At 37.6% G+C, this 10,497-nt stretch overlaps 1 long non-coding RNA gene across 1 annotated transcript in view; it reads right to left on the bottom strand.

The window, feature by feature from the left end:
• LOC105532124 overlaps positions 1-1,307 on the bottom strand; it is a 4,362-nt gene extending 3,055 nt beyond the window's left edge. Inside the window, exon 1 of the long non-coding RNA XR_001004920.1 lies at positions 1,254-1,307. This is a non-coding gene — a long non-coding RNA (uncharacterized LOC105532124). The remainder of the gene's footprint in view (positions 1-1,253) is intronic.
• Between the last annotated feature and the right edge of the window lie 9,190 nt (positions 1,308-10,497).

The following is a 10,497-nucleotide window of genomic DNA, read 5'->3' as shown; positions in this document are numbered from 1 at the left end:
TTTCTTTCTTTCTTTCTTTCTTTCTTTCTTTCTTTCTTTCTTTTTCTTTCTTTCTTTCTTTCTTTCTTTCTTTCTTTCTTTCTTTCTCTTTCTTTCTTTCTTTTTTCTTTCTTTTTCTTTCTTCTTTCTTTCTACAGTGTAAAGAGTTTTTTTTTGTTTTTGTTTTGTTTTGTTTTGTTTTTTAAATTGTGTATGTGTAACATTAGGCAAAAGTATTTAAAGTTAATAAATTTTTATTTGAGGAATTCCATGTTGTGATTTCTTTCACTCTCCATCAAGGTCACTTTAGATCCTCTAAAGAACGGATGTCAAAATTTATCTTCAAAAGATTTATCCTCAAGTTAGCCCTTTTTAATGAAACTGATGCTTATTTTAATCCAGTTGTCCTGTCAACCCATAATTATTTTATTTTGGTTTCTATCATCTCCTTTTTACATGGGTATACTGATGAAGACTTCAAAAGTCACCTATGAAAAAATCAAGAATCTTTGGCGTCTAATTTATTCAACCAACTTACTTTAGGGTCATTTTTAGTATAGGTGGATCTGCCTGGTTCTCAATTTGATGCCCTAAGCGATCATACTCAAGAATAGTACAGATGTGTGGAATATGCTGATACCTTTAACTCCAGACAACATATTCTCAAGATAAAAGCTTTTAAAACCAAATGCCATCTTATGTATCAAGTCAACATAAAATTGGAATACAAAATTAATACAGCTGAGGATTTCCCTCATATCCCATGCTTTTTAACTATCTATTCTACAGTCCTAGAATCAACCTTTTTAAAATTAAGAGTCAGGGTCTGTCTTTGTTGCCCAGGCTGGAGTAAGTGGTGCCATCAAAGCTCAGTGCAGCCTCCAACTCCTGGAGTCAATCCTCCTGCCTCAGCCTCCCCTTCCTGAGTAGCTGCAACTACAGGCACATGCCCCTATATCCAGCTAATTTTTAATTTTTTGTGGAGATAAGGTGTTACTTTCTTGCCCAAGCTGGTCTTGAACTCTTGGCTTCAAGCAATCCTCCAACCTCAGTCTCCCAAAGTGTGAGGATTGAAAGCATGAGTCACTGAGCCTGGCCTGGAACCAACCTCTCTAGTTATCAATACTCCCATTAGTTAACTGTCTCAGGTATCATAATATCCCTTCTTACATGTATCAAAACTCACACTGAACAATGAGTTCCAGGTTGCAAAAGAGGACTTATTTTTTGCACCTATCCATAAGTCTTTGTCCACAAGTTAAACAAAAACATACATAAGTGCAGTCATTAGGGTTTTTTTGACCGCTGAACTCCAAACATTATCTTTGCCTGTGTGACCAAGAAAATAAATTCTAGCTGGACTTTTTAGTAGCTATAGAGAATGACAACCAGCAAAGCAACTCAAAAGATAAAAAGGAATGCTCGAATTGACTCCTAATAATTACTACTATTACTAAATGGCAGTCAGTGATTGTTTTCTCCTGTTTCTCAGTTTTTCACATGCTTTCTGATTATAATAAATTTGTGAATCAGCAGGGGAAGAAGGTAGTATGAGGAACTTAGGTATTCTTGTGACTGCTGCAGAAAACAAAATAACTGATGAGTCAAAGAAAACTAGTCTGTGTAATGGATTTTGTGGCCTTTGAAATTATTCCTAAAGTTCATAAAGTGCTTTGTTTTATTCATTTTATTTATGTATTCTAAAGATTTACTTATTAAATATTTAATCAAATTAAATAATTATAATAAATAGCACATAGGCTGCGTAGAATGCTCTGGAGAAAAAACAATGATAAAGAATGCATGGACTCTGCCCTCAGGGTGCTTCTGGTCTCATAAAAAAGATAAGACATATACAAGAATAACTACAATGCAAAGTAAAATATTATCAAGAACAACTTGCATTTCTCTTACAGAGTAACTGTTATCATCAGAATGACATTTCCACCATAAACAACCATAAAAATGAAACACAGGCACTATAGGGCTGTCATACTTGAAAGAATGAAAACACATAAAGTGAGCTTCCTGATAGCTCTAGCCTTTTGCCTGGAGGCACTTTCTAGAAATAATGCGGAGATGTGCTGTCCACGCAGAGAAGAGCGATCTCACTGAGACGGGTAGTCAGAAATCAGAGTTCAAGGCTGGCAGGCAGGCTGCATGTACAGGAAGGGAAAAGTACAGGAAGAAGTGGTGCTGAGAAGCAGCCATGGAAATGTACATAGCTTTCTCCTTAAGTTCTTGGAGGAATACCAAGCAGCACACAGAGACCTCACTGAAAAACAAGGCATTTATCTGAAACTGCGGAGTGCAGTAGAAGTGCGTCTATCTACTCCAGACCTATAAGACTGACTTTTTTTCACTTTTGTTTTTGTTTTTGTTTTTAGATGGAATCTCGCTCTTGTTGCCCAGGCTTGAGTGCAATGGTGCGATCCTGGCTCACTGCAACCTCTGCCTCCTGGGTTCAAGTTATTCTCCTGCTTCAGCCTTCTGAGTAGTTGGGACTACAGGCGGGCACCACCATGCCCAGCTAATTTTTGTATCCAATCTCTTGACCTCATAATCCACCCACCTTGGCCTCCCAAAGTTCTGGGATTACAGGAATGAGCCACCACGCCTAGCCAAGACTGACTTTATATCCACCTTTACAAAGCTTTTATAGACCATTGGAAAATGAAGCCCAACTATTAGTAAAAAACCAAACCATCACTTGTAAAAAAAAATAATTGGCTTTTGATAAAGTGATATCCACCGTAATTTTCATTTTAATTACTATATGTAAAAAGTGACCAATAACTAATGAATTTTTTGAAAGTCATTAATTATAGACCCAGAAATGACAAAAAGGAGTTGGAATTAGCAGACAAATATAAAGGAACTAATGAGCTTAATGACTGAACAGATGGGGAATCTCAGTAGAGAAATGGTAATTGTAGAAAATGTTCACATGGAAATTCCAGACCTTAAAACCTAAAATATCTAAAATTAGTTAACCACTTAACTAATTAGTAAATTGGATACTGTGGAAACAATATCAGAAAAGCTGAGGAAATCACATTAAGAAATAACAAAAATGAAGCTCATAGAATAAAAATGCTGAAATATTAAATAATGACAGTCTTAAAGACAGTGGGGAAATATCCAATGTTCTCACATACATGTAATTGGACTCCTAGGAAGAAAGGAGAAAGAAATTGAGATAGAAAACATATTTGAAGAAATAGCCCCAAATTTTCCAAATTTGCTGAAAATATCAACTCTTAGATCCTAAGCATTCAATAAATTACAAGCAGATTGAACATATACACAACAATAAAGAACTTGTATAACTGCCATGTCTGAAATAAAAATGATAAAAAGCAAACTTGTTTTTCTTCTTTTTTTTTTTCTTCAAGACAGCCTCACTCTGTCACCCAGGCTGAATGCAGTGGGACAATCTCGGGTCACTGCAACCTCCACCTCCTGAGTTCAAGCAATTTTTATGCCTCAGCCTCCCAAGTAGATAGGATTACAGGCATGAGCCACCATGCCCAGTTAATTGTGTGTGTGTGTGTGTGTGTGTATGTGTGTGTGTGTGTGTGTGTGTGTGTGTATTTTTAGTAGAGATGAGGTTTCACCATGTTGGTCAGGCTGGTCTCAAACTCCTGGCTTCAAGTGATCTGTCCGCCTTGGCCTCCCAGAGTGCTGGCATTACAGACATGAACCACTACTCTGGGTCTGAGAAACCTTAAAAAGCAACAAAACACTAAGTATAATACACCACAAATAGAAGGAAAACATAAATAAAAAGTATTGTATTTCTTACAAAAAAGACAATGCAAGCCAGAAGACATTGAAATTCTATCTTAAAATACTGAAAGAAAAGATAACATATCAATCTAGAATTCTATAACCAGTGCACATTTTTTAAAAATGATGTTGAAATTAAGACATTTTAAAATAAATAAAAGTTAGAAGAATTCAGCACCACAAACTTGCACTGAAAGAAATGTCAAAAAAGTTTCTTCGGACTAAAGGAGAAAAATGTCAGATGGAAATTTGGATTACACTTCGAAATAAAAGCCATGGAAGTAGGAACTACATTGGTAAAAATAAAAACATTTTCTTGTTTTAAAACTTGTTTTAAAACTAATAATAAACTTGTTTTAAAACTTGTTTTTAAAAATTGAACCTTAAGCCCAGGCACGGTGGCTCATGCCTGTAATCCCAGCACTTTGGAGGCCGAGGTGGGAGGATCACGAGGTCAGGAGTTCGAGATGAGCCTGGCCAGCATGGCAAAACCCTGTCTCTACTAAAAGTGCAAAAAATTAGCCGGGCATAGTGGCGCGCACCTGTAATCCCAGCTACTAGGGAGGTTGAGGCAGGAGAATCGTTTGAACTCAGGAGGTGGAGGGTGCAGTGAGCCAAGATAGCACCATTGCACTCCAGCCTGGGTGACAGAGCAATACTCCATCTCAGAAAAAAAAAAAAAAAAATTTGAACCTTGTTATCATGGCTATCCTTATTCAAACCTCCTGAAGCTTTACCAGTGCAATTATCCTCATAATTGCCCACGGACTTCTTCTGTCCTTACTAGTCTGCCTAGCAAATTCAAATTATGAGTAAGTCCACAACCAAATTATACTATTCTCTTGACGCCTTCAACCATTACTTCCATGATAGTCTTTTGATGACTTACAGCAAATCTTACCAACCTTGCCTTACCCTCCACCATTAATCTAATAGGAGAACTCCTTGTAATAATAGCTTCATTCTCCTGATCAAATATTATCATTATGCTTATAGGACTTAATATGTTAATCACAGCCCTTTATTCCCTTTACATACTTGTCACAACACAACGAGGAACATGTACACACTATATTAACAGTATTAAATCCTCCTTTACACGAGAAGAAAATATTTATACATCTTTCACCTATTCTTCTATTTTCTCTAAACCCTAAAATTATTATAAGCTTTATACCCTGTAAATATAGTTTAGTCAAAATATTAGATTGTGGGTCTGATAATAGAAGTCTGTAACTTCCTATTTACCGAGAAAGTATGCAAGAACTGCTAACTCATGCCCCCATGCCTAACATGGCTTTCTTAACTTTTAAAGGATAAGAGCTATCCGTTGGTCTTAGGAACCAAAAATATTGGTGCAACTCCAAATAAAAGTAATTATCATGCATTTTTCCATTACTATAATAACCTTAATCTCCTTAACCTTACCAATCATTATTACCTTCATCAACCCTCACAAGAAAAACTCGTACCTATATTATGTAAAAATAGCTATTGTGTGCATGTTCATCATTAGCCTCATTCCCACAACAATGTTTATGTATACCAACCAAGAAGCCATCACCTCAAACTGATATTGAATAACAATTCAAATCCTTAAACTCTCATTAATCTTCAAACTAGACTACTTCTCCATGATGTTTATTCCAGTACCACTATTCGTCACCTGATCTGTTATAGAATTCTCAATATGATATATAAAGTCAGATCCTAACATTAGCCAGTTTTTCAAATATTTACTTATCTTCCTCACCACAATATTAATTCTAGTTACTGCCAACAACCTTTTTCAACTTTGTATCGGATGAGAAGGTGTATGAATTATGTCTTTTTCACTACTTGACTGATGACATGGCTGAGAAGATGCTAATACAGCAACCCTCCGAGCAATCCTACATAATTGCATTGATGATATTGGCTTCATTTTAGCCATAGCATGATTCTTCTCATCCTCTAATACATGAGAACCTCAAAAAAAATTTATCCTAAATCTTATCCCATATTTTCTTCCATTAATTGGCCTTCTCTTAGCAGCAACAGGAAAATCAGCTCAACTTAGTCTCCACCCCTGACTTCCTTCCACCATGGAAGGCCCAACCCCATTCTCAGCCCTACTCCACTCTAGCACTATAGTTGTGGCAGAAGTTTTCCTGCTTATCCACTTCCATCCATTAATAGAGAATAACATGTTAATCCAAAACCTTACACTATGTTTAGGAGCTATCACCACCTTATTTATAGCAATCTGTGCTTTAACACAAAATGACATAAAAAAAATTGTAGCATTATCCACCTCAAGTCAACTAGCCTTATAATAGTCACAATCAGCGTTAGTCAGCAACATCTAGCATTCCTACACATCTGCACCCATGCCTTTTTCAAAGCTATATTATTTATATGTTCAGGATCCACCATCCACAACCTCAGCGATGAACAAGACATCTGAAAAACAGGAGGACTATTTAAGACTTTACCCCTTAGTTCAGCCTCCCTTATTATTGGCAGCCTAGCACGTATGCCCTTCCTCACAGGCTTTTACTCTAAAGATCTCATCATCAAAAGCACAAACACGTCATATACCAACGCCTAAGCCCTCACTATTACTCTCATTGCCACTTCTCTAACAAGTTTCTACAGTATCCATATTATTTCCTTTGCCCTAATAGGACAACCCTGCTTCCCAACTCTAATCAACATTAATGAAAATAACCCTTCCCTAATAAATCCAATTAAATGCCTTATAATTGGCAGTATAGTCACTGGATTTCTAATCACCAATAGCATTATCCCTACTTCATCTCCCCAAACAACAATAGCACTTCATCTAAAACTTACAGCCCTAAGCATAGCCATCCTAGGACTCTTCCTGGCAATGGAACTTAGTTTTATAACTAATACTCTTAAAATAAAATACCCATTACAAATATTCAACTTCTCTAATATACTAGGATTTTACCCAATCACAATTCACCGTACAACCCACCGTAAGGTATATACAAAATGAAATAAAATATACAACAACAGTGGAATAAAGGATGAGGGAGCAGAGAAAGTATGTTGTTGTAGATCTCTCATCTAATATGTGAAGTGGTATGTAATATTGCTGTTTTGACAGAGACTGTGATATGGTCTCTGTTTGCATGCTGCAAACCACAGACCCACCTCTAAAACTAAAACAAAAGTGTATTGTGAATGACAATAATCAAGATAAGACAGAATACATATGCACACACCACTTACTAATCCTAAAGAGGCAAGGAAAAGAAGCAAAGGGAAACAAATAATAGATGGACCGAATAGTGGGAGAAATGACAGGATGTAAACCCAATTATATCAATAATTAATTTAAATGCAAATGGATGAAACACTCTAATTTAAAGTACAAATTGTCTGTTTAGAAAACATCCATACAAGATTCACTATATGCTTTCAACAGGAGATTTATTTTACATATAAGAACACAACTAGGTTAAAAGTACAATGATGGGAAAAGATATACCATGCAAACTTTAATCATAAAACAGCTGGAGTGGGTAGAAAGTGTATGCTTCAAGGCATGGAGTATCAACTGAGATAATGAAGGACATTTCATAATGATAAAAAGCTCAATTCTTTGGCTGGGCGTGGTGGCTCACACCTGTAATCCCAGCAGTTTGGGAGGCCAAGGTGGACGGATCACGAGATCAGGAGATCGAAACCATCTTGGCTAACATGGTGAAACCCCGTCTCTACTAAAACTACAAATAAATTAGCCGGGCATGGTGGCGGGCGCCTGTAGTCCCAGCTACTTGGGAGGATGAGGCAGGAGAATGGCATGAACCCAGGAGGTGGCTTGCAGTGAGCCGAGATCGTGCCACTGCACTCCAACCTGGGAGACAGAGTGAGACTCCATCTCAAAAAAAAAAAAAAAGTTCAATTTTTCAAGGAGACATATATGCCCACTTTATAAAAGAAACTCAAGATACGTAAAACAAAAACTGAGATAATTAAGGAGAAATAGACAAATCTGCAATTATAATTGGAGATATTAACTCTTCTGTTTCAATTATTAATAGAAACAGTAAACCAAAAGTAAAATGAAAAATGGTAAGGATATAGAAGATCTGATCAACACCCTCAGTACACTTGACCTAATATAACAGTTCATCAACCAGCAGCAGAATACACATGCTCTTCAGGTACACATGGAATACTTAAAAAGATGCACCATATGATGAGACATGTCTCATTAATTAAAGACTACCAACATGACACAGAGTGTATTTTCCAAACATAAGGAAGTAAAGTAGAAATTAAAAGCAGAAAGATATTTGTAGAATCCCAAATATTTTTGACTTTTGAAAATCAAAAATCAATTTTTTTTTTTTTTTTTTTTTTTTTTTGCGACACAGTCTCACTCTGTTGCCCAGGCTGGAGTGTAGTGGCATGATCTCTGCTCACTGCAAGCTCCACCTCCCAGGTTCATACCATTCTCCTGCCTCAACCTCTCGAGTTGCTGGGACTACAGGTGCCTACCACCATCCCTGGCTAATGTTTTGTATTTTTTTATAAGAGACAGGGTTTCACTGTGTTAGCCAGGATGGTCTCGATCTCCTGACCTCATGATGCACCTGCCTTGGCCTCCCAAAGTGCTGGGATTACAGGTGTGAGCCACCACACCTGGCCCAAAAATCACATTTTTAAGCAACCCAGGGATCAAAGAGGAAATCACATGGGAAGTTAGAAATTAATTAATTAATTAATTTATTTATTCATTTTATTTTGAGATGGAGTCTCACTCTGTCGCCTAGGCTGGAGTGCAGCGGTGCAATCTCGGCTCACTGCTAACTCCACCTTCCAAGTTCATGCTCATGCCATTCTCCTGCCTCAGCCTCCCGAATAGCTGGGACTACAGGAGCCCACCACCACTCCTGGCTAATTTTTTTGTATTTTTAGTAGAGGTGGGGTTTCACCGTGTTAGCCAGGATGATCTCCATCTCCTGACCTTGTGATCTGCCCGCCTCAGCCTCCCAAAATGCTGGGATTACAGGCGTGAGCCACCGCACCCGGCCTAGAAATTTATTTAAACCAAACGACAATGAAAACACAGCCTATCAAAATGTGTGAGATTCATTCTCACACTCTTCAAGATTGTCAAATTAAGAAATGCCATCACAGCAGCTGGGCGCAGTCATGAGGGCAGATCATGAGGTCAGGAGATTGAGACCATCCCAGCTAACATGGTGAAACCCCATCCCTACTAAAATATAAAAAAAATTAGCCAGGCGTGGTGGTGGGCATGTGTAGTCCCAGTACTTGGGAGGCTGAGGCAGGAGAAAGGTGTGAACCCAGGAGGCAAAGCTTGCAGTGAGCTAAGATTGTGCCACTGCATTCCAGCCTGGGTGACAGAGTGAGACTATGTCTCAAAAAAAAAAAAAAGGAAAAAAAAAAAAAAGAAATGCCATCACAGCAATAATCCAATCCAGCATGCTGTTAGGAAAACATCATCTAAAGATAAAGCCAAGGGCATTATTGTGAAATATTTTGTTAAGACTTCAAAAAGAATCAAGTAGGTACCTCAAAGAGAAAAGAAAGTTCCTGTAAGGTTCTGATGTATATGTCTCAAATATATTCTTTATTACACATTAGGACATCTAATAATCTCAATGACATTGTCCCATAGCTGTTTTATAGGAAGCCCTATATAAAAAGTGGTTAATATTGAGACAGATGGGTAGGGCTTTTATGTAAAGAAATCAAGTACAAAGAGATTTACAGAAATCCCACAAGATTTTTAAAAGAGTAGTACTGGCAAAGCTGCTACCAGTTTTGGGGGAAAAAGCCAGGATAAAATTAAAAAGATGGTTGGGCATGGTGGCTCATACCAGTAATCCTTGCAGTTTGGGAGGCCGAGGAGGGCAGATCACAAGGTCAGGACTTCAAGACCAGCCTGACCAATATGGTGAAACCCCATCTCTACTAAAAATACAAAAATCAGCTGGGCATGGTGGTGCACATCTATAATCCCAGCTACTCGGGAGGCTGAGGAAGGAGAATCGCTTGAACCTGGGAGCTGGAGGTTGCTGTGAGCTAAGATCATGCCATTGCACTCCAGCCAGAGTGATAGAGTGAGACTCTGTCTCAAAAAAAAAAAAAAAAAAAAAAAAAAGTTTATGGAATCCTGAAGAAATTACTTAGCTATAAACACCAGCTGGATGACACACAGGAAGGAACCAAGAATCCAGAGGGTGGATCCAAGAACAATAGTGACTTTCTCTAACTAAGCTCTAGCCAAGGAACTGGCAGCATGTGCCTGAATGCATTTCAGAATTGCTATGGCCCAATGAGTTTGAAGTGCCTCTTGTTTCTCTACTCTTCAAATAGGACATCTACAGTGGTTATGCTCCGCCGATCTTACCCTCGTACATTGGGTGCCTAAGAAGTAGGTAATATCTTTAGCTCATAGATCTTCTGATTGGAGAAACTGTGTTTGTGGAAACTCACCTGCACGTTATTTTAGATAATGAGATTCACAAATGTGGGCTTGATAAATTGATCATAATCAAGATTGAAACTTGCACTTATCAAAAAACACTACTTTAAAAAGGTATAGCCAGCCCTCAAATTGGAAGAAAGCATTTACAATAAATACATATGACATAGAATTTGTACCTGGAAAACATAAAGAATTCCCATAATTCAATAATACAAGGGCAAATAACAATTTTAAAAATTAGATCAAAGTTTTAA

This window comes from Mandrillus leucophaeus, unplaced genomic scaffold (assembly GCF_000951045.1).
Source record: "Mandrillus leucophaeus isolate KB7577 unplaced genomic scaffold, Mleu.le_1.0 Scaffold932, whole genome shotgun sequence".
Classification (NCBI taxonomy): Eukaryota; Metazoa; Chordata; class Mammalia; order Primates; family Cercopithecidae; genus Mandrillus; species Mandrillus leucophaeus.
The sequence above is the reverse complement of the archived record's forward strand: the minus strand, read 5'-3'. Positions and strand labels throughout refer to the sequence as shown.